The 25,973-nt window shown below is 40.4% G+C and overlaps 1 protein-coding gene across 1 annotated transcript in view; it reads right to left on the bottom strand.

The window, feature by feature from the left end:
- The window catches only part of side-VI (sidestep VI), a 1,063,375-nt gene that overhangs the window by 241,007 nt on the left and 796,395 nt on the right, over positions 1 to 25,973 (bottom strand). The window lies entirely within an intron of this gene.

The raw sequence follows: 25,973 nt of genomic DNA, 5'->3' as shown, positions 1-25,973 counted from the left end.
ATTAGGCTGACGTTTCTGTTGCTGAAACATTTCTTTGACCAATAGCAGACTATTTGAGAACTGGCATAAGGGTTATTTACACAAAATGGGTGTATTAAAATAAATATTATAGTTTACGATGCCTTTCAGTGGTGTTTGCCAGAAAAGTCCAGGACCAGATATCAGAATGCAAAGATAGGAAACATTGAGAGCAGATGGCATCGCTGACTAATGCATTAAGTTCTGTTTCAGAAATCTTTGGAATTCTTGATACCTAGCGTGGGCAGGAATAATGGCACATGGTCCTCATGATTATTGAACCTGTAATTCAACTTCCTCGGATACGTCATCGAAACCCTGCGTCCTTGACATCAAAGTTGATCGGATTGGAGGAGTCTAGTAACTATGAAGCCTACTTTATCCATCGTTGAAATTTCTCAAATCAGCCTAAAATGTCCACTGAATCGGATATACCGAGCGCTCTTGCGGACTATAAAACCCTAAGGATGTGGTCCGGCCAATTCATCGGGCGTGTAGTTGCGTGTGCGCTATGTATCGCTGAAAATAATATAATTTTTTAGAACGGTTTAGCTACTAGATAGCACAGGATATAAATGGCAATCGAATAATGAGACGTAGATATTTGGTTCTCAATAAGAATAACAATAATTTAGAATCTCTGCTGCAAGGAAGAGGAATATCGGTAAACTCCAAAAGATATTTACAAGAGTCCCAAGAGCTATTCCGGAATGCATCAGGAGGGATTCCGGAGAGCCCTAAGAAGGATTCCAGGGAATCCCTATCGATGTTCTCCAGGATCTATTTTGGGATTTTCCGGAATTATTTCTGGGATTCATTGTAATTTCTCACGGGATTTGCCATAGTTGAAGGAAATTTTCTAGAATCCCTTCTGGGAAATTATCTAGAAACTCTTTTGGGCAATTCTCTACAATCCCTCTTGGGAAATTTACTAAAATCCCTCTTGGAAAATTATCTAGAATCTCTCTTGGGAAATTCACAAGAATACCTCTCGGTATATTTTCTACAATCGCTTTTGGGAAATTATCTAGAATCTGTCTTGGGAAATTTTCTAGAATCCCTCATGGGAAATTCTCTTTAATCCCTTGTGTGAAATTCTCTAGGATTCCTCTGGAAAATTCTCCAGAATCCCTCTGGTAAAGATCATCTAGAATCCCTGTTGGGAAATTCTTCACAATCCCAGTTAGAAAATTCTCTAGAATCCTTCTTGGGTAATTTTCTGAAATCCCTCTTGGGAAATTCTCTAAATCCCTCATGAGAAATTCTCTACAATCCCTCGTGTGAAATTCTCTACAATACCTCTTGGAAAATTCACTAAAATCCCTCTTTGAAAATTCTCTAGAATCTCTCTTGGGAAATTCACTAGAATATCTCTTGGGATATTTTCTACAATCGCTTTTGGGAAATTCTCTAGAACCCCTTTTGGGAAATTCGCTAGGATCCCTCTGGAAAATTCTTTAGAATCCCTCTTGTAAAGATCATCTAGAATCCCTGTTGGGAAGTTCTCCACAATCCTTTTTGGAAAATTCTCTAGAATCCCTCTTGGGAAATTCTCTAGAACCCCTTTGTGAAAATTCTCTAGAATCCCTCTTGGGAAATGATCTAGAATGCCTTTTGGGAGATTCTCTAGAATACCTCTTGGGAAATTCTCTACACCCCCCTTGGGAAAATCTCTACAATCTCTCTTGGGAAATTCACTAAAATTCCTCTTGGAAAATTCTCTAAAATATTTCTTGGGAAATTCACTAGAATACCTCATGGGAAATTTTCTTCAATCCCTCTTGGGAAATTGTCTAGAATACCTCTTCGGAAATTCTCTAGAATCCCTCATGATAAATTCTCTATAATCCCTCGTGTGAAATTCTCTAGGATCCCTCTGGAAAATTCTCTAGAATCCCTCTTGTAAAGATCATCTAGAATTCCTGTTGGGAAATTCTCCACAATCCCTGTTGGAAATTCTGTAGAATCATTCTTGGGTAATTCTCTAGAACCCCTCTTGGGAAATTCTCTAGAATCTCTCTTGGGAAATTCTCTAGAACCCCTCTTGGAAAATTCTCTAGAACCCCTCTTGGGAAATCATTTATAATGCCTTTTGAGAAAATCTCTACAATCCCTCTTGGGAAATTCACTAAAATTCCTCTTGGAAAATTCTCTAGAATCTCTCTTGGGAAATTCACTAGAATACCTCTTGGGATATTTTCTACAATCGCTTTTGGGAAATTATCCAGAATCTGTCTTGGGAAATTTTCTAGAATCCCTCATGGGAAATTCTCTTTAATCCATTGTGTGCAATTCTCTAGGATCCCTCTGGAAAATTCTCTAGAATCCCTCTTGTAAAGATCATCTAGAATCCCTGTTGGGAAATTTTCCACAATCTCTGTTGGAAAATTCTCTAGAATCATTCTTGGGTAATTCTATAGAATCCTTCTTGGGAAATTCTCTAGAACCCCTCTTGGGAAATTCCCTAGAATCCCTCTTGGGAAATTCTCTAGAAGCCCTCTTGGGAAATTATCTTTAATGCCTTTTGGGAAAATCTCTACAATCCCTCTTGGGAAATTCACTAAAATTCCTCTTGGAATTTTTTCTAGAATCTCTCTTGGGAAATTCACTAGAATACCTCTTGGGATATTTTCTACAATCGCTTTTGGGAAATTATCTAGAATCTGTCTTGGGAAATTTTCTAGTATCCCTCATGAGAAATTCTCTATAATCCCTTGTGTGAAATTCTCTAGGATCCCTCTGGAAAATTCTCTAGAATCGCTCTTGTAAAGATCATCTAGAATCCCTGTTGGGAAATTCCAATCTCTGTTGGAAAATTCTCTACAATCCCTCAAGGAAAAATTCCCTAGAATTCCTGTTCGGAAATTCTCTATAATCCCGGTTGAAAAATTATTTAGATTCCTTGTTGGGAAATTATCTAGAACCCCCTCTTGACAAATTCTCTAGAATCCCTCTAGGGAAATTTTTTAGAATCCCTCATGGAAAATTCTCTAGGATTTCTCTTGCCAAATTTTATAGAATCCCCCTTTGGAAATTCTCTAGAATCCTTCCTGGGTAATTCTCTAGAATCCCTCTTGGAAACTTCTCTAAAACTCCTCGTAGGAAATTGTCTAGAATCCCTCTTGGAAAATTCTTTAGAATCCCTCTTGGCAGGTATGGAAAATCAATTACATTCATTTGCCTCGAACTTTTTTGAGTCATAGAATTCTGTTAAATGATATATATAAAGCTATAGCTTTTGTCAATAATTTAAATCTGTACATTTGATACATGACATGAGCGGGCAGAACTTGTTATTGTTTTTCAGTGAATGTAATTTACATTCACTGCAAACAATGGTGGATCCTGATCAATTTGATTATTAACAAACTTGTAGCTTATATCAAAGCCTTCAAAAGCTTCATACATTATTCTACAGAATTCTGAGGATTAACAAAGTTAGAGGCAAATTAATGTAAATGAATGCACGAAATGAATGGAATTGATTTTCCATGCCTGCCTTATGGAAAATTCTCTAGAATCCCTCTTGAGAAATTATCTAGAATCCTTTTTGATAAAATTAACTAAAATCACTATTGGGAAATTTTCTAGAACCCTCTCTTGGAAAATCCTGTACAATCTCTGTTGGGAAATTCTGTAGAATCCCTCTTTGGAAATTCTCTAGAATCATTCTTGGGAAATTCTCTAGAATCCGTATTGTAAATTCTATAAAATCCCTCTTGGGAAATTCTTTAGAATCCCTCTCCATAATTCCTCTTGATAAATTGTCTTGAATCCATTTGGAAATTTGCTTTCTAAAATGAAGCTCGATCTAATAATTCATATAAATAAGGTGGTTTTATCATGCCCTCGAAGACTATTGTTTAGGCTTGAAGAGTGCTTTAAGACCTCAATAAATCTGCTAATGTTACTTGGGTGTATATGTTCGCATTATATTTTTGGTTATCTTATGAATAAAAAAACTTTCATTATTGGCTTGAAATCGTTAGTCCAATTGTTTAACAGCTACTTTTCCAATCAAATTAGATTAAGAGTTACTTATTCAAACATAAATGGAACATAAATAAATAATTCCATAAATGTGCCTTTTCATAACATCATGGGATACTTCTATCAAATATAACTGTTTTGGATCCCAAGCGATCTAAATAAATTTTTATTATGTCCCAATATTGATCTATTCTATTTGAATAACTCTGTCCGTGATTTTGCTTCTATACATTCCCAACAAACATCGGATGCAGAACAAGAGCTTATTGAGGTAAAAATATGCTACTTTAGCTTAAACATAGCATATTCAGCCTTTAATCAGCACAAATTGTTTGCTGCGATGCTTTTATTATAATATAGAACTGTCATAGAAATAACAAATAGTGATCTAGATCAAAATCGGTTATACCAAAAGACAGCTTTTATCCACATAAACAACTTTGCTGAAGATTTTGCTTCAATAAGATGCTTCTACCAAAAGATATAGGGGAAATGTCTCTAATGTTGGCCTATGGATCTAAGATTGGGCCCATCGCTAAAAATCTGCTATTTATCAATTTTATCTAGATGAACGCGTTATTGAGATGTTACTAATGGATATTTTTGGTTGCTATTGAAAATTTAGTCGTTTGCTGAATTTATGTATGGGCTTAAATTAGGGACACTTAGGGCAATATTACCTGTATTTCCCCTAATTGATCTAGATCAACATGTAGTAATCATGGACAGTTCTAACGGTATCCTCCTATCTATCTGAAAACCTTTGTTGAATATTTAGTTTTAATTGCGTGCTTCCTAACCAGATCGAGCTGATCTAGATCAAAATACAGTTATCTAGATCGAATCGAATGATGCCAAAAGATAGATCTTATTCACCTGAACAACTTTGCCTCTATGGCTTGAAATTTTGAAGATATGAAATTTTGTTCGGTAAGATGCTTCTATTGAAAGATAGAGTTGATCAAGATCTAAATTAAATTAGCCGGCGCCGGTGGTGTAGTGGTAAACGTGACTGCTTTTTAACACCCCGACGGGTCTGGGTTCAATCCCAGCCGAGGTCGGTGGGATTTTTCTGAGGCATAAAAATCTCTGGTTACGTCTTCCTTCTGAAGGGAAGTAAAGCCGTTGGTCCCGGCCCATGTGTCTTGAATGGGTGCGATATCCTACGCAGGTGTGGAAGCTGCCTTCCTGCACATTCGATTGCCGTCAATGGATGGCAATCGATGTCCGTCGGTGATTGGCACTAGATTGCGGAACAGAGACCGACGTTAAATAAAGGAAAGAACATCTAAATTATACAATCAGAGTCAGTTCTAATGGTATCAAAAGATAACTCTTATTTATCTGCATAACTTGATTGAAGATTTTGTTTAAATAGCACGTTTCCTCAAAAGGATAGAGCTGATCTTGATAAAAACATACTAATCTAGACCAAACCGAATGATAAACAACTTTGCCGAAAATACCAAATCTCTCTGGTTTGAATTTAGGGAGCTATGAGGTTTTGTCTGATAAGATGCTTCTACCAAAAGGTAGGACTGATCTAGCGCAACATTTAGTAATCAAGGACAGTTATTATGGCATAAAAGGATAGCTCTTATCGATCTAGAAAACATTGTTTATAGCACATAGCACCGTGTTCCTCAAAATATAGAGCTGATCTAGATCAAACTATAGAGATCTAGATCAAAACGAATGATGCCAAAAGAAAGATCTGAACAATTTTGCCCAAGACACCAAACCGGTAAGATGATTCTTTCAAAAACTTTAACTGATCTAGATAAAAAAAAATAGTAATCAAAGACAGTTCGAGTGGTATAAACATATAGTTCTTATCCATCTGGAAACATTTGTTGAAGATTTTGCTTTAATAGCGTACTTCCTCAAAAGAAAGAGCTGATCTTTTTTAAAATATAGTGATATAGATCCAATCTGATGATGTTAAAATATTGATCTTATTCACTTGAACAACTTTGCGCAAGACACCAAATTTCTATAATTGGACTTATATGCGTTATGGGGTTTTGTCCGATAAGATTCTTGCATCACAAGATAGAACTGATCTAGATCAAAATTTAGTAATCAATGACAGTTATAATGGGAATTATGACGTTTTGTACGATTGTGCGAGTTATTGCTCTGTAGGTCTTGCTTTGTAGCTGCGCCTTTACCGACCGAGCTAAGGGAGGAAGTTACATGATCATCATAATAATCATAATAAATCAAATCAGTCCGTAAAAATAAAATTCGTAATTTGGCATTAACTTCGTAAAAAATGATCTTTGAAAATATTGCCAAATACCTCACAATATGGAGTTAGGAGTCAGGGTGATATGCAGGAAGAGGAAACCCATATCTAACGCCATTTTGAATTCCAATATGGCGGCTTCCGGTTAAAATACTGTTGAATACCCCACAGTATGGGTATTTTTGGAATCGCAATAATGATCAAAACTACCAGTTTTTACGAAATTCTGAGAAACACTATATTGGTTTGCTATGTAATGGCTGTATAATATAAGTCATACTCATCCATGGTAACACTTGTATAGTTGTTGTAAAGCTTTTGTATAGTGGTCATAGTTATTACACAAATAATGCTCATGCTCATAGTAGTCATACCCTTACTGATGTGGACTTTCATAAAGTTTTTGGAACTTCCCTGAAGTCAGTGCAACCACCCTTAAGATCTCTGGAAATCCCACGAGATCTCTAGCCTAGGTTCTCTGCATTGCATGGAATTACTTTAGAGATTCAACAATTTCCCTCAAGTTCTCTCTAGGGGAAAGCGGGTCAAGATGACCTTTGGTAATCAACTCACTTTACAAAAATATTCCTAGAACAGGGGATGATGAATAACATTGCAAAACACTAATAATCCCACAGAACACCTTAGGAACACTCGAAAATACCATCAAAAAACACCTCACAGGAACATAAGAAATGCCATCTTGACTAATGTGCAACCCCCTACGTACGTCTCTGAAGTTCTCTTGACTTCCCTAACATTCCACATCGAACTCTGGCTTGAAGCTCTTCTTGTTGACGGTTATGAACCTCGGTTTGAAGATTGGATAGAATAAGAGGTTCGGACCAGGGTTCCTATGCATGATCAAATGTCAGTATCATCGCTTGTTTTGACGTAAGATTACGTCTTACGGCAACATATTGGGGGTGCAATTTCTAAAAAAACCCAAAATCGACCGCGTTACAATAAGTGGTCAGGATTCGACCACTTATAACTCTGTCAATTGCAGATGGATATTAATTCTAAACAAGCTAATCGACTGAATCTATGAATCTGCTAAAATTGACACTTTATCAATTTTCCAAAGGTCATTATTGAAAATTTCACGAATGTGCAACTGTTGTTATAATACTGAAAATTATCAGCGATTGACTGAGAAAAGCGGTTTCCCTAACACAGATTTCAAAATCGAATTCTCTTCGGTCTCACCGAACGGTGTTTATTGTGGTGAGTGGTGGTGTCCAATGGTCATCATCAGCAGAAAAGAAGAAAAGAAGTTGCACGGCTACTGATCGGATTTCAGTTGCTCGTCGTGGGCCACTGTTGGCCATCTATGTCAAGTGTGTCACCGTTCCAAACAACATACAGCTCGCCAGCCTTTTCTGTGTAAAATACCTTAATAGCTCAGCATTACTCAACCATCACTACAAAACCAGTGCGCAAAACAGTCAGGTTCAATAAGTCATTTTCATATGAATATGAACTGCCATCTGCCTCATCTTTCATTGTCTCGTGAGAGGCTGAATGATTGAGAGGTAAACAAGTCACTGAAAGCCGAGCACTCAGTCAGCACGTTTATTCTTCCGTGATGGAACCCAATACTTGTTTTGAATGACTATGGAAAAATGCCTCCATTACATGTTTTTGTTGGCTCTTTCATTGCCTCGTCCTTAACCGTTTGGTACAAATGGCCTGCACAGAGGAATGGATTGAATAGTGCATTGATTTCACACTCAGCCTAATCAGTCAATAATTTTACGCTCTGGACAAACCACCATAAATTTGCTGAGTATTTTCTGGACACTTCTCGCGTTAATTTTCAAATAAAACAATTTACATTGATGGATTCTCTTCATCGACTCTCTCTTTCGTTAATAAGTCGGCTCCAAAAAACATGTTCAGCTGTTATTATCGTCTAATTCACTTAAAAATAGTTTCTGTTGATAGACTATGTAGACAAATTAGCCCGAAATATGAATGCAGCCAAGCAATCAACGAAAAAGAGGGTCAATGAAAAGGGTCGAGAATCGAGAATCGAGAAGATTGATGGGTTCGGTTCTCATCTGGTGTAAAGACCAAATCGAATGAATAAACGTCGCGTAAAAGTAAAATTTGATGAAGGTGCTTTTAGTCTTTGGGTTCAAAAGAGCGTTGGTCGCACCACCGTGTTTTTGTAAAACTTGTCGCTACCGTCGTCAGTGCCGGGTTTGAATGGTTGCATCAACAACGCGATCGTAAATTGTATGATGTGATATGAGGAGCTCGGTGGCCTAAGAGCAATCGTTTTTGCTTACTGAGCAGAACATAAGCTTTTTTCTTCGGGCCCCTCCACTTTCAAGGTTCGTCAATCGCTTTACTTATCAATATGAGTGCATGGTAGTAACAACCACCAGATCTCAAGTGATGTGTCGTATTATAAGGAGCTCGTTTGCCTAGTGGCAAACGTTTTTGCTTACTGAGCAGAAGACCGTGGGTTCGAACCCAAGCTCCTTCGCGATATTGAATCGTTAGGAAATCAATCCATTCTGCAATCCCAACCCTTTTATCCAACATCCCAGTGCTTTCTCGAGTAAGTGCAGAGGTGTTCTCGGCTTTCATTAAAGCGAGTATTATGTCAACATTTTCCTAACCCATTCCTTTCTTGACCAACATTTGGATGTGGCCGGTGCTGGTTTTGTCAAGTCTTAGATAAACAGTTTTTACAAATTGAGGATAATTGCTAGGCCCAAGCATCGTCTATTGGTTTTCTGTGTAATTACAGCTGATCTGGCAATAACGGAGTTGCATCCTCGGGCGGTCAATCATGCTCATGTTCTTCTATGAAGTTTCCGAAATTTTTCCTAAGTTTACAAAAACTTCCTTGAACGTTTTTGGACTATCCTTAAATTTTTGAAACTTATTGAAGGTTTTCTCTATTTTCCGGAGGATAATGGAACTGTCCTAAACATCTCAAAATTTACCTATGGTTCTTGGATATTTTCATTCTACATTAGAAGGTGCAAATTGAATCAGGATGAAGACAGAACATTTCTCATTTTGCTCATATGATCGGATAGTATGGATGGGCGTCCAAAAAATTCTGCTACACAGTTTGGTGCCTAAATTTCACAAGAGCAGCGCAAGTTGACTGATAGTTTAAGAATAAGAATAACAATTATCGTTTTTGGAGCTGATTACTCTCGGAGGAACCATGACAGTCCTGAAAACAACTATCTCCTTCTAAATTCATTATTTCAATTAGTAAAACTAGGCAACAGGTAACGTAAATGATGAAAACGAACACATTATTTTTGAACAACTGACTGATTAAACCCCTGTCTGAAAACGGTGCTGTTTCGTGTAGCACAATGACCCGCGCTAATGAATTTGCCAGCACAAACTCCGACACAAGACACAAGTTTTTCGCCCTGGTCCAAGTGGAGCCGAATTTATAATTATGAATTATAAGACGGTCATCTTGTCCGAAGAATGTTCGAAAAAGGGTTGTGTATTCGCTTCGAGCCAGCCCCGAAGAACAACTTTTCAGCGCTCAATTCCGAGACTGAAACCGGGAAACTTGTTCCTTTCAAGCTTAATATCAGTCTGGCAAAGACGAACAGATAGTGGTGAGGCAAGGATGATGTTGATGATGATTGCGATGATGATGATGATGATGATGATGTTGATGGACAAGAATTAAATTTTCTATTCACTGGAATTCGGGAGCCGCTCGGAAGTGTGGTTGGTTGTGAGGCAGGAGTTCTTGGTTTTACTTTCTCGCTTTTCTGGTCATTTCATCTCGGCCGGCCGGCCGGCCGTGGTGGCATCGCCGTCATCATCTTCTTTCTGTGGTGCTCGGTGAAATTTCCCGGCGAATGAATTTTTAATTTACCATCATTCAGATGCAAATCACATTGCCATCACTACTCTCTGGTGGCGGGTGCTGTCTGTGTGGACGTTCGGCGCATTCTCAGAGGTGAGGCAAATGAGAGAAACGGAGTGGTTAGCTGAATAGAAGGATGGCAAGCGGGAAAATGAACAAGACAATTAGCATGGTTTTGAGCTATAATGAAGGATAACAATGGCAAGCGTTTGTTTGACGACGCTTGGAAGAGCTGAATGTAATTCTGCTCGTTACGTGGGCCACACTTATACCTGCTACCAATTGCCGGATTAAATTTAACTAGTATCTTAAAAGTGCTATTTTCCATGTTCAAAAATTACTGTGTTGTCGATCCTGAACTCAGCTACGGTTAACATAATGTAAGCTTTTGTTCGTCAAAAATAACCACCTTCGGATAGCAGGGTTGCTTGCTAACCTTTGATCCGTCACTTTCAACTACGAGGTCTAGAAGATTTCAAACAAAAAAATCCTAGCTTTCGACTGATGGTCCTGTCTGCAACTTCATTCCATCGTTTAACAAATTCTAAATCTTTAAACAGTTCCAAATTTCCTCCAGAACAATCCATAAAAGCCATAACATTAATTTCACAATCGACAACAGCCATTATGTTGTACCACCAACAGATTCTTCCTTCACCATTCACCGGCACCAGAAAACAGAAGACGTGACGCGACAGTGCGTGTATGTTTCCCAAATATTTTTACGACCGTACCACCGAAAACTTCATACCATTTAATGTGTCTTTATGGTTTTCTGTTTCGACGACGACCGGCAAGAGTACCGCCCCGTATCCTCCGTCCTGAAACAAAGACCCCCTCCCCATTCACCCTCTCTAGCTTCCGCGTGAGTCGGTAATGACTTTTACTTGTAGGCACGTGGGATCATACTGGGGCGGGCTTTGGTGGCAGCTTTCAGTAAATCGACAAGCGAAGTGCCAACCGAGAGGCCTCGGAAAACAAAAACATCAAAATCCAAAAAAGTGTTTCATTAAACAAAAAAAAAACATTCCCTTCCACTTTCACGAGGGGGAGAAATTGAATGAAAATGATTTTTCTGTTGGAAGACTTCGCTTCTTGGAATCGGTGGAAAATGAGATAACGGAAGCTTGGCCCAGTTTTTTTGGGAGTTGAACTTTTGAATAGATCGATGGGTGAATGATGTGGTGCAAAGGTGGCGGAGGTGGGGTGTTGTTTGTTTGAAATTGCTGCTTCCGCTTTTTGGTGTCGCTAGGAAAACCATGTTATTCTGAAGCACTTAGTTTCCATTACTTTGTCGCCGCCGACGACGGTGGGTTTTCGGAACTGAAGACATCTAATATCTCTATGTTGGGATACTGGGAATGAAGTTTAGTATGAATGAGAACGTAAGGCAAACAGATGTTACCAAATGTGATCATAGTCGTTTCCGGGAATTCGGAGAAATTTGGTATCTTTAGAATGGGAATTCAAAGACGATATTGAATGATGTGGCATGTACCCACCTTGGGATATTTTTCAGATGAAACTAGTTTAAACTTTAAATCGCTTTGCGGTACCCCTAAGTCATGTTCCCATGCATTTGACATACAGCATAGATTCAACCAACACCTTAAATTGGGGAATTAAAATATTACAAAGTCACAAACAAATGTTTGGAACATATTCCACCTACTAATGGGCTAAGAAAAATTGTTGACGTAGTAGGGAATCGGTCATAGTCGCCTATTCTCCTGAGTTGCTGAGCATCCCTGGCATCCCTCTTTAAACTTTGTATTCATCGCATTATACTTACTGATATGTAAGATGCCTTAAAATAATTATAAATACTTAAGAAATATTTAGCACTAGTTTGTTACCACCAAATTTCATTTGATTGTACCCGATGTGGTCTGAGATTTTGTGTGTGAATTTCGAAACAGCAATATTTCCCTCTTTGTACGGGAAGAGGAAAAATTATCCGTGTTTTTTCTCTCAGTGTATAGCTCGAATTTGACAGATGCTGAAATGAGCACACCTCTGCCAATTGAGACCTTGACACATAATAAACAAACGCTTGTAATTTCATTTGAATCGGTTCACGTGTATTGCCATAATGAAGTCCAGTCCACTACGAAGTGCGGTAGTTCAGCTTTATAAACAAGGAATTCGTCCGGCACGTATTGCAAAAACATTGCAAATGCCTTCGGAAACAGTTCGGGATGCTGTAAAACGGTACCATGAACTCGAAAATTTGGTGGACCGTTCAGAAAGAGGCAGAAAAAGAAGTGCGAGGACCCCTCAGAACCGGAACATACTTCGTCTTCGGATTAATCGAGATTTTATACGGTCTATCCGATAAATGGCGGAATCATTGAAAATCGACCCAAAGTCAGTACGAACTATTCTACGCTTGGATTTAGGATTGCATTCTTACACATTTTTGAAGAACCATAACCTAAATGACAGGATGAAAAGAAATCGGTACCAACAATCCAAGATTTTATTGAAGGAATTCGGCAATGGACGGCATCGCACGATTTTATTCACCGATGAGAAGATTTGCACTGTTGAGCAATACCACAACCACCAAAACGATCGCCTGTTATTGCCAAAGGGTTCTTCTAACCGTACAACTGTTGCCAGATCACATCATCTAGCTTCGCTGATGGTTTGGGCGGGAATTACGGCTTCCGGTAAAACTCCATTAATATTTATCGAAAAAGGGCGTCAAAATCAACCAAATAGTCTACCAGAAGCTGCTGACGGACACAGTTGCACCTTAGACACGTACGCATTTCGGTAACAACGATTGGTCATTTCAACAGGATTGGGCACCATCGCATGGAGCGAAAAAGACGCTGGAGCTTTGCAGCAAACTTTTTCCTAGATATTTGACAAAATATGAATGGCCTTCAAACTCTCCTGATTTAAATCCAATGGACTATTCCATCTAGTCTAAGTCACACATATCTTTAGATCATCTGAAAGCAAGTTTGACAAAAGTCTGGGATGCAATTTCTGTGGAGGAACTAACGTCCATCGTCGATAATTTCCCTAAGAGGTTGACGGCGTGTGTACGAGTCAAAGGAGCACATTTTGAGAAATTGTTGTGAATATCATAATCGTTGTAGTTGTACCTACATTTCCCATAAATATGTTGTAATTCAATACACAAGCAATAAAGTTACGACTAAATCATTAAACACGGATAATTATTCCTCACCCTGTATGCTTCACAGTGAAAATTTCCGCAGTCATCATTCTTTTAAGGGTTCTTCTATTCACCGCCAGAGGCTGAAACGATCGCTTAATTACTATTAGATAAGTCTATCGCACTGAACAACCAGTTCAAAATCCTAAATAATTTAGATCGGACAATTTCTTCGATCCAACGGATACTGTCCCAGCTCTAACTAATTTACGGAAAGAAAGATGATTTTTGACACACTATTTCATAAGCAGAATTAAAATACTTACTCATAAACATGATAACACTACTTAATTGAATTTAACACAGATTGGAATTAGTGTTAATTAATACGACATGTAATATATTGACGTAATAAACAACTATAAACAACTACACTAGCAACCAGCCACCTCGATAAAAGTAAGCCACAAATTAAAACACTTAAACATTCTTAATAATACTTTTGAGAGATTTGGAAATACTTAATTGATTTTAAACCTAAAGTTTAGAGTGGGATGTCCCTAGTTCAAACCTGTACCTCAAACTGATCGGATGCCTAATAAAACAACTACTGTTCGTCTTAACCTCCGCGCTCCTGAGCCAATTCCTCAAGAGGTTATGTAACATTTCGTTACTGTGAGTAAGCGGTGCCAATTATCAAAATTGAAGCTACCGCGCAAAGCTATTACTCGAATCGCGGAAGTCCTCACCGAAGAGGCTCCGGAAGCAGCACAAAGGACAGCCCTATGGTGTTGTACGCAATGGTGACGTACGACTACGTGGTCTTATATAATAAATTTTATTTGTTAACTGCAGCAGGAGCTTGTGTTTTGTGTAGGAATAGAAATTTGAGCGGGGTTCTCTCGTTGATACTCTTTAGTGTGGCCCACAGCGACTCACGAAGAGCTACTGATTCCGATCAATATCGGTGCGGCTTCTTCCTCCTTCTATGGATGCTCATGTTGGCTGCAGTTCGTTGTGTACTGGAGAACAATGTTCAACGCCACGCGCCGAAAGCACTGCTGCTGCTGCTGCTGCTGCTGATGCCGACGACCGGACACCACCACACACGGTGATTGGAACTGAATCCGATCAGTGGCTGAGGGCAGTCTTGATAGCTAGCTGCTTGCGGGGAGCTTTTCGTCGTGTACTGGAGAACACCACCACTCACCACGCGATGATTGAATAAACACCGTTTGGTGAGACCAGATGGAGTTCAACTTTGAAATCTGTATTGGCGAAATCGCTTTTCGCAAGCAATCGGTGGTAAATTTAACTATCATACCAACAGTTGCACGTTCGTGTAAATTTCAATAGTGACATCTTTAAAAATGATAAAGTCTTAATTTTTACAGCTGCGTAGAATTTTTCTGATATTTCTGATCGATTGGTGATAAAATTGTTGAAATTGGTCCAGGGGCAGCTTTGTTATTAACGTTCAAAATCTTTCATAATTTTGTTACATGTTGCATTTTAGGTTTTCACAAAGTGCACCCCCATATAGAAATCACAGACGTAGTCCTACGTCAAAACCGAATTTGAGGAGAAGGATCGAACTTCGATAGTGCTACTGGTGGGGTGCCTATCGGATGAGTGCCTTGAAATCGTCCGAGAGAAGGCTGCCACCAAGGATATGTGGCTCGGTTTAGAAGCTACTTTTTCCAAGATGATCATACAGAAGCAACTGGCTCGCTTGCGGATGAAGGAAGCGGCGCATATGAGGACTCATTTGCTGGATTTCAACGAACTGGTGAGAAAAATAAAGACCGCTGGGGCAACGTTAGCGGAAGGAGATCTGGTTTCGTAGCTATCGGCCATAGAAAACGTCACGGAAAACGACTTGAACCTCGTGAAATAGCGTTTATTGGCTGAGGGTGCGGAAGATAAGTCAGCAGATTTTTCCGGTGAATCAAAGAAAAGATCCCAGAAGTTCAGTGGCAAGTGTCATAAATGTGGACGACGAGGACACATGAAGAAGGATTGTCGCCAGCGTGAAACTAGTTCAGCGAAGAAGAATGCCGTTAGTTTCATGGCAGATGCAAATGCTACTAAACGAAATTCAGGACGTATTGTTTTCAAGTTGGATTCAAGGTGCAGCGATATAAAGGTGGCAAAGGAAGGACTAGGAAGGATTGCAGGACAAATTGGTGAAATCAACGCAATGAGCAACAAAGGCGTAGAATTCAACATGAAGAATGTTCTTTACGTTCCTGAGCTTCGGGAATATCTCATGTACATCAAGAAGATGACTTCCGAATAGTCTCAGTTCCATTCAGGCTATTCGGTCGATGAAACCAGGTAGGCACTCATCTTATTGCCTTTCAAAGGTAAGGGAGCAGATGAGTGTTCTGGTCGAAAGATCATATAGGATTACTTTTGCATGGGTCCCCTAACATTGCTCAATCCCAGGCATTAAGAAGGCGGACTCTCTCACACGATGAATTTTACAATTTAGTGCGTCAGAGTACCCTTTCCAGTTGGCAAACCGATTGGGACACTGGAAATCTTGGACGGTGGTTACATTCAATTATGCCTAATGTTTCGTCGAAAGCGTGGTTTAAAGGCTTGGGCTTAAGTCATGACTTCTTTCGCGTGATGAGTAGACTTATGTCCAACCACTACTCGCTAGATGCGCAACTCCATAGAATAAATCTCATGGACAGCAACATCTGTCGGTGTGGAAACGGTTACGATGACATCAGTCACGCAGTTTGGCAATGTGTAACCCGCCAGCCTGTCGAGCTTCCCCTTTGTGCTAATTGGATGGCTTATGCGCCACTCCAAAAGGAGACCATCCAACAAGTTAATGCGTTGCCCGGCTATGAGACCTTCCTTAGGGGAGGATCAATTTTCCCGAAAAGGGGAAGGAAGCTGAATGGCCGACTTAAATACGTCCACTGTACTTCACGTGACACGTGTGGATACCACTAATCTTCAAAACACGTACACGAAGTTATCAATAGAAACGACCGAGCACCAGAAGCTCTTTGGCGGGGTTTTTCATCACCGGCCCAGCCCCAAAATCCCAAAAAGTTCTGACCCGTTTCCGAATAGAGAGCAGTCAAATGGTCAGTAATGGGCTGACCTCCCAGTAACATCAAATTCCAAAAGAAACTAATATCGAACACGGAGCAACATGAAAACCTTAACAGAAATTAACCAAATAACATTCAAATATATACAACGGATTACATTCAGTGTATAGATACGGAAAACGGTTTATTGGGAAACATTTGTATAGTTCTACATAATATAAAGCTCCACTCTCATTTCAACGCAATTATAGCACAAAGCGTTTTATTGTTGCTCTACTTCCCTACATTCGTATTGTATTTCTAGGCCTAGATTTTTGTTGTTCCTTTCCCTTTACTTTTTCCCATTCTATCTCCTAGCGCGTGTTTAATGTCCTTCCTCCCCTGTGCGTGTTCACTGTGTGCAGGTTCTTCTGTTGGTACTCACTTTGTCGGTGGATTCACATTCCGACATTCATTCCAATCTAGTCCCGTTTATTAATGGACATACGGGCTAGATAAGTTTGTGCCTCTACGAGTCACATGGCCATGGACGACACAAACGGATAACATGCATGTTTTAGTACTCACGACCTAGGATTTTCTGCTGCGTTTGTGAGGAGACCGGCGGTGGTACCGAAGCTGCGTTGCGCACTACTTCGGTCCGGAAACTATCATCGATGCGATGAACTGATGGGTGTCTCCTACACCGATTCGCGGGCTTACACGTGGAGCGTGGTACATACGCTCGATTGTCCGGATGCTGTTGCTTGCGCGCCGAAACCGTAGTTTGCACGTGTTCGGTTGCTGTTAACCGATACAGCGATGGTGAGCCTGCCTGCCAAAGGCGCGAAATTGGCGAAAGCGTCCTTCTTCCGGCCACGTGTACCCCGGGATCCTTTGTAGCTGATAGGTGGGGTCAAAAGCGGTCGTAACTGAAACGGTGGTGTGTCGGTAATTGGCTTGCGCAGCCACGAACCTATTAAGTTTCAGGAAAACCAATGCACGCATGGGGATAATCACAATCACGCCCTCAAGGTTATCTGAACCAGTAGATTTACCTGACTATGTTCACTTCTGCACACACTACCGCCAAACTTCTTGCACTAATAACTTATTTGTGCCAAACTAAGGGAAAGGAGAATTAATTTAGCAAATGCCCTATTAGGATTTCATGTCACTTTATGCACTTTTAAACCCACCACGGCACGGATCAAAAACTGACCACTCTTGCCTCTTCCACGAACCAGAACAAAGTGGAAGATTAAGGACTGAGGAAATCCTCAGATACCGCGCAAGGAGATCTTCGTCCTCAGATGACGCGATTCTCTAAATTACTCACGCGTAATTCCTCCCAAAATTAGTGGCATCTCATTCCAACTGCCTATTCAAATCAACCAGTCAAATTCTCTCCCAAGTTCGGGAAAAGTGCGCAAAACCGAATATGAAAGGTCAACGCATTTTGAATCGATGCCCGCAAGCTAATGCGGTGAAATTGTGGCATCAAAGTGATACACCAGGCAAACTATCAGGCTATCGGTACATTTCCTTTGCGCTTGTAGCTTAGCGCAGGGAACTCATTCGAATTATTTTATGGCTACTGGAACTCTTCTAACTGTGACTCTCCCTTGGCGGTGAATACATTTAGGCTGAAATTTTAAAAACGAGCTTTCATGCTATAAATAATTTAACGTGACTACACACAAAACTAATGATAACGAATTGGAAAACTAACTATATTTACAATTGATATATCTTAAATGATATCATGAAATTAATACAGCGTACTTGCTACAAATGTACGAATAATGACGCCACAAGAGAGCGACTTTTGAACACCCTCGAGGCCCATGGAAGACAACCCTATGTTCCTATCAGATACTTGTTGGCAACCCACGATCTCTGCTATATGCAGTCGATTTATGTCGATTATCTGCAAATGTATAGTATAAGAATTGAATTTCTTTGTCTTTTGTTCCTCTTTATTAGTTTTTGTTTGTATTGTCCCCCCGTCTCGATGAGTCTCATCGTCGCTCACTGGTCACCATAGCCGTTCGAATTCCAGACGAATCTAGAACCACACTACCGGTCATACTGGCGACAACGCTCTGATGAGACAACGAAACCCCACCGGCAAGCTCCAAGCCTTCTCCCATTCTTCGACAATGTACCCCTCTAACCTCGGGTAAGCCGCGAATTTTCGGCCCCACTCCTACTAGACATAGAATTAAGTTAACTTTGTTACGAACAATGAACAATTCATTATCGGCTCCGTAAAATTAACGCGATTGAGCCTTACAAATAAATGAACTAGATTAAAAAAGAAGATGGCTAAAGCAGGAATTTATGTGCTATTTTCTGGAAGCGTAGCGGTGCTAAAGAATGATGGTAAGGTGTTGGCCACGGAACATCTCCGAAGAAATTTCATCAACTCGGGTATACCGGCCAACGCGGATTGGAGATCTTGACCCGTAAAGGAATTCTGGATGAAAATATAAAGAAAATCGATGTGTGCATCCAAGGCAGATGGATGGTTCTCGATACATCGTAGGATGGAACGTCCATCTCAAGTATGATAGTCAATCAAGGAAGGAAGTATTGCTCTACGAATTAGATGCAGTTCAACAAGATAAAAGGTATTCAGCTGGAAAAGACAGTTGCTTACACTCCCCAGCAGACCGGTGTGGCGGAGAGATTCAAACGAACCTAGATTGAAAAACTTCGTTCTGTGCTCATCGAATCCAAGGCCTCGAAGCGTTTGTGGTCAGCACTAACTTTCGCTTGCGTCTACCTGTTGAACGGAAGTCCTACAAGTGTGCTGCCGTCCGATGCTACTCCTGCTGAGTTGTGGTTTGGTGTCAACTCAAATATAGAAAAGCTTCGTGTGTTTGGCTGTAAGAGCTTCGTGTGGATTCCAAAACAGCAGCGCAAACAGTTGGAGTTTACGGAAATGGTAATGGTTGGTTATGCTCCCAATGGCTACCGCCTGTGGGACCCGGTTGCTCGAAAGATTTAAATTTCCCGTGATGTTAAGTTCATCGAGTCATCCTTCGTAACGAATCAACCGTTAATCGTTAACTTCCAGCTCCAGCAAGAGGGGGACAGCATCCAATCAGTCCCCGAACATGAAGTCGATCAAGCCTGTGGTGCCAACGAAAACATCGAGGAAGCAAATCAAGCCGACCATGATGATGAAATCGACCCTGGAACTACTGAACCCGAGACGCGCTCCCTTCGCACACATAACAACACGAAATTCAAAGTGAATCGATGTTTAGGCCTAGCCGACGGGAGGGGAGGCTCCCCGGTAAGTTGTTTGACTACATCATCGGTTACAGATCTGGTGAATTGGTTTCCGAATCTGCTGGCAGCATACTGATCGGGCTAAATGGATGACGGACATACAAGATAAGCTACGTTCCATGGAGGAGACAAAGGTCTGGCGTGTCTCGAGTTGTCCGAATGTAATATAACCTTCGAAAACGAAGTGGGTGCTCCGACTGAAAGACGATGCGAGCGGTAATCCTGTGAAGTACAAGGCGAGGCTCGTCGCAAAAGGATTCCTGCAAAAAGCTGGCGTCGACTATGAGGAGACTTTCACTTGACAAAGCATGCCACTATCCGCCGGTTCTCGCGGCTGGTGTGCAGCAAACGGGAAGATGGCGTTCCTCCATGGCAACCGAATACAGTGTGTCGTTTACTCAAGTCACTGTATGGACTTAAGCAATCGCTTAGCTTGGAATTCCATCGTTCGCAGCATGATTACTGCCTGCACATGTGAAGCTGAAGATGGAGCTGAACTCGATTTTTTCGATGACGAACTGCGGAGAAGCTAAACATTTCCTGGGCATGAAGTTAGAACATGACCGTGTGAAGAGCTGCATGAACCTTTCTAACTATTAATACGTTTCAAGATGGCGGATTGCAACTCTACCAAACACCAATAATGCGAATGACACTTTGTTCCAGATCAGACCGTCAGATTTTTGGGCCAATATCAGCAGAAGTCAACAACAACGCATTGGCAGTGTCTTAAACGTTTGGTACGCTATCTGAATGGATCGAAAGCAAAGCACCACCAGTATATTTGTGACGAATCGGGGGAACCCTTTTTTTTTATCTAATTCGTTTATTTGGAAGGCTCAATCGCGTTAGCTTTACGGAGCCGATTAGGTGGAACCCTTAGTCTGATTCGCTGACGCTGACTGGACATTGAACCTAGAGGACAGGAAATCGTACAAAGGATACCTATTTACAGTATTTGGAAATGCTGTATCGTGGTCAAATAAGAAAAGGGTAACCGTAGCCACATATTCCAGTGCAGCTGAATATGTAGCAATGAGCTCTACCAGTTTGGAGGCCATCTGTCTTTGAGGAGTGATGGAAGATCTTCAACTCAAGCAGTCATCAAATCCCGTCGTCGTTTTCGAAGACAATCAAGGGGCCATAGGCATGGCGAAGAATTGTGAAAGCAAGGGGTTGAAACACATAGATATCAAGCGCCATTTCATAAGAGACCATATCGCCAACGGACGAGTTACGGGGGAATACATCAGGACGAAAAACCAACTGGCAGATTTGTTCACCAAACCCTTGGATGCGGTGCGTTTCAACAAATTGTGTCAAGGTTTTGGATTAACCGATTGAGAGGGGGTGTTGATGTAGTTGACAATCGATCATAGTCCCCTGTCCTGAACTGCTGAGCATCCTAGCAACAATTTATTTCAAACCTATACTGCCTATAATTGCATAGCAGACCCATATGGATTTTCGTCAATTATGAGATAACAACGCTATCCACTATCAATTGGCATCTACTTTCATATTATGTGATAAAAATACGGACTTTGATCATGAAAAATATGAAAACAACATCAAATCAGTTTGTCCCATCAAGAAAAATAATCACATATCAGTCCCATCCTCAAATTCAATCATCCATAGTTCAAGCTATTTTTTTTTGCCTTTCGAATTGCCACATTTTTTGCCTATATAACAACACATGCAAGCTTCATAGCAACTGATTTTAACTTAACAAAAAAATATCAATAATTTTACTATGATTTTTCAAATATTTACATGGGAATTGAACTTTGTAACTTCGACGGCTATTTTCTTCAAACTGAACGGACGCCTAATAAAACCACTCTTGTTCTTCTTAACCCGACGTGTTCCTGAGTCAACTCCTCAAGAAAGATGTTTTGTGCTCATTAGAAATAAAATGTGTTGCGCCCATCAGATACTAGCAGCTTTAACAGTATTTGGGTCGTCTTCTGAAATTTCACGCACTCCGGCTAACAACAGGTACATGTATTTCTGGTTTCGAGATGAAAAAATATTGCTGCCAGTCTTGAGATAAAAGTAGAAGAGTCTGATCCTAGGGTCATGAACGGAAGCTTGACGTAGAAACGCGATTGGTCGGTGGATTTGTTTTTGGGTTTAATTCTTTTAGTTGTTCAAAAATCTGTAATTTATTTGCTATAATTTTTGAAAGAGTGGTCCCTAAAAAGGACCGTTTATTGTTTTATCTGGTATCCCTCAAATAAATTGCAGTGTTGAAAAGGGTCCCGAATTATTAAGCAGCAAACGAGCTCCTTTTTGATCATCAATCGTCATTGTTGCTATTTCAATGCATTCATATTAACAAATAAACCAATTGACGAATCTTCAATGTAAATGGGCCTGAGATTAGACTCATGATGTTCTGCTCAGTAAGCAAAAACGATCGCTCTAAGGCCACCGAGCCCCTCATATCAAATCATATCTTTACTCGAGCTGTTGTAACCATTCAAACCCGAAACCGACGACGACAAGCTTCATAAAATACACGATAAACCAGCTATTTGACCATAAATCTCTTTGATGTGAAAGCACCTGGGAACGAAACAAGCCACTGCAACCGACGATCTTTCAAATCCGAAATCTAAAAGCTACGAAAAAGAACTTAGGCATTCAATGCTTCGATTTGCTCTTTACGTATTGTTCAGGCTATCGTGCCTCGTACAGTCTTACATCATAACAAGCTATGACCGTCGTAATGATTGTTAGCGCCTTGATTAAACAAGATATTAAAATTAAATTACGTTCTCGAAAGCAGTCCCTAATGTATCCCAAACTGGATCAAGTGTGCACTCTATTTTTCTTAGCATTCCGAAGCGTTCCGCCCAAGATCAAACAAGTTCATTTTTCTACAATGGTGTCTTGGGATAAATCGTAATGTATTACCAACAGTATCGCTTTTCTTATGTTCCATCTAAAACCGCACAATAGATCACATGCGATCGAGGTCATAGCGCCAGGAAACAAACGGATAGTTGTTAACTGGAACAAGCTCATCAAATATAATCACCATGACACACAACTTAAACAAAATTTGGAAAATTACGAAAAGGAAGAAAAGAAAGTACACACAGTCACATAAAAGCACATAAATAGGGAACATGGCACTCTTCCTAATGCAAAAACTACCACCATAAACCTCAATCAAACTTTTTGAATCACAACACATTATAAACAGCGACAATTTTAACCGATATGGAAACCGATCGGAAAAAGTTCGCGCCTCTATTCTCTAAAATCGATTAATCACAAACTAATCAGCGGAATACGCGTAATAATCTGAACGTCCCGTGTAGTCACACTGTTTAGACCAATAGTTTTAGAAACAATCATCAACTTGTGTCAACAACCCACCGAAATCGTACAACACGAACGAAGGTCACCGATAAAGCTATGTGGGCTACCGTGCCCCTTACTTCACAAAGTAAACTACAACTGATCCCCAATCCGGCGCAACCGGCATCCCGCCCACGCATGCCAACACCACCACACTACCTGATAGCGGCGCCAGCATGCGCGGGTGAGCCACCAGCCACACCAAACCGACCATCAAACGCACTGTCCACAAAAGCAGACACGTCTCCTCGAAAATGTAATCGAGAAATAAAGAGAACAATCTTCAACTGGAACGTACTCAACAAACCAATATATATTCGGGAGCGCATCCTCGATGCTTCCACGCATATTTTACTCTAGTAATTTTTAAACAATTCCTCCTCCAGCGATTCCAACCACACCATAACTAGATATCACTTTTCTTTTTCAACTCACTCGGTGCACCGAAAAGCAATGCACATCGCAAAAACCTAACAATAGATCAGCGTGGTCAAGTCACACCGGCAGCAAAGAGAAGCGAGAACACACCAAGCACCTAAGCAACAAAACTCCACGCCAGCACTCTTATCGAACGACTCGACGGAGCGAGCAAAAACCGAACTGTGCTGCTTGACGGTCAAGCAGAGAATCCATTTATGAGTTGTCACCATATTGCATGAAAAAAACAACTGAATTTCATATTTCTATGGGCAACAAAGGCGCCGGTCATTTAATCGGAGCCGGCGGCGTGCATCGGCGTATTACTTTGGTAGTCGTAAAAATATCACATTTTCAACAGGAAGTCAAGTAAGGCAACATAAATGATACAAAAGTATTGTGTTGCTGATTTTCTGAATGAATCTTCATTAAAAATGCGCAATTGAATGCAAAATGACATCAATTATTTAAAATTCACATCAATTACTAAAAATGTGTAGTCCTCCTCATTGTTCTTCATGAGCAGTTCTTTCGGTCGATGCGACGTCGACTTTGGAAAGCAACCGTTTCATGATGAGTGTGTGAGTGTTGACCACGTTTTGCGTCCATTGATTGCTGCAATGGAAGCGCTCTGCCCCCCGTTGGCGATACTGCCATACAATGGAACCACTGGTAGCGGATCCCGTTCTCATGGAGGAGGCTTATTGGATAACGGAAGATAAAGTGTTTATTGTGTTGTAGCTTTTGGCTATAGTTTTATGATTTGTATAGTGAACAAGTATCCTCGTCTATGTTAAGTTAATTCAATTGAGCCTTATCTTATAAATTAAGAAACAAAAAAATATATACGGAAAACGGAACAAAACTAATCATATACTTGGTAAAAATTAAAAAAAAAAAAATACAATTTGGATCAAACATATGGACTATGATTCATTTATGGATAGGTTCAACCTAAATTCATTACCCTATAAAAAAACAACTTTTCCCACAGAAGTCGAATCGATTTGCGATCTTCGACGAGGTTGTGCTGCAAAATTTTTCCAATCTAAGACTCAGTTTGGTCAAAGTTGAACAGTTTCGATCTGTTTCCCATACAAACTTTAAAGTTCTCCCGCAAATCCAGATCGTAACAGAATTCGATAAAACTGGGAACAGATGTTGTGGACCTCAATTAGGCATATCGAAATGTCAGTGTGCAGCTAATGTGTATACTAGTGATGATAGTTGAAGAATATTTCAAAAAGAAAAATGCTACAGTGAATTGAGTGACGGTGTCTTGAGCCTTAATACTATAAAACGGCTTTACATCCCATTCATCTACCATCTCAATCGGATCGAATCGTGTTACCCTCGCCTTATGCAGCACCCCACAGACGCATGCACAGATCAACAATCTAAAAATCCCTCACACCGCAAAAAACAGGCATAATAACATTAAAATGACAGATGGCACCCCGGAGAGGGAGCTTACTGCCATCAAGCTTTCAGTCGTGGTTCACCAGATTGTACCAAGTTTAACGACCTGGATCATACCGGGCAAATCCCTACCCTTTGTCCCTCTTACTCTGGTCATCATATCTTGTATGGAAGCATAAAACTGATACCACCAAGACATGCCCACCATCATCATAATCATCCAAATCCGATTCCCTCACGGTTTATGATTTTACGACGCAAAGGCCTTTTTCGGTAAATCGGCAGCGGTCAGTCGGTGGAGTTTCGTGATTTTGTTTTCCCGCTGTCAAATAAAAGACTTGATCTTTCGACCAATAAGAATGTCACCGTAAAACTCAAACCATGCGGCGTTCGGCTGTAAGTAATGAAGAAGGATTATCGCCCTGCAATTTCGTAGATTGCTATTGTCTACATGTAATGAAATAAATTTTTAAGCTGTTGAACAAGTTGCTCAAAATTTTACGTTCCCTGCACCCGGAGTACTGTTGGGACGCAAACACACGGAGAGTTTTACGGCTAAACTGTGAATCTCCGGTGCGATATAAACGCGACAAGTTGCTTCCATTAAAAACATGATGGTGATGGGTATGGAGAGGGAATGTAGAATATGTATTTTGAAATGGCAAAAGCCATGCACCCTGCCGCTTGGTCTGGTGGTTGATGATGATGATGGCGATGCCCCTTTGGCTGTGGAAGAGGGGGATTAAGGAACATGATTCTAGTCGTAAAATCAGAATATTGTGCTGTCATCGTGTTGAGTTAGAGAACAACTCTGATCCAGCACCGGATTCGTTGCGATTACAGTGATTGAGTGTGTTTCAATTAAAGTGTGTGTGTTACGATCGGTTGCGTATAGCTGTAGAACAAGTAATTTTAATCAAAACTTACTCTTGCCATCAATTTTACCGTGCTACGGATCGGAGGGAAGGACGTGCTCAACTTTTGTTCGATGCTCTATGAAAGACGAAATTATTATTCAACATTGGCCGTAAGGATACGGGGCTAGAATTACGATGGCTATAAGTTCGTATGCTTTGATGTGTCTTCACAACTTACATGCTCCGAGTCTTGACCCTGCTGGAGAACGTGACTTGCGTACTGAAAATGGCCAGGAATCGATACTGT

The sequence above is a fragment of the Ochlerotatus camptorhynchus genome, unplaced genomic scaffold (assembly GCF_037179485.1).
Source record: "Ochlerotatus camptorhynchus isolate MF236.1 unplaced genomic scaffold, CSIRO-AGI_Acam_v1.1 ptg000232l, whole genome shotgun sequence".
Taxonomy (NCBI): domain Eukaryota; kingdom Metazoa; phylum Arthropoda; class Insecta; order Diptera; family Culicidae; genus Ochlerotatus; species Ochlerotatus camptorhynchus.
The sequence above is the reverse complement of the archived record's forward strand: the minus strand, read 5'-3'. Positions and strand labels throughout refer to the sequence as shown.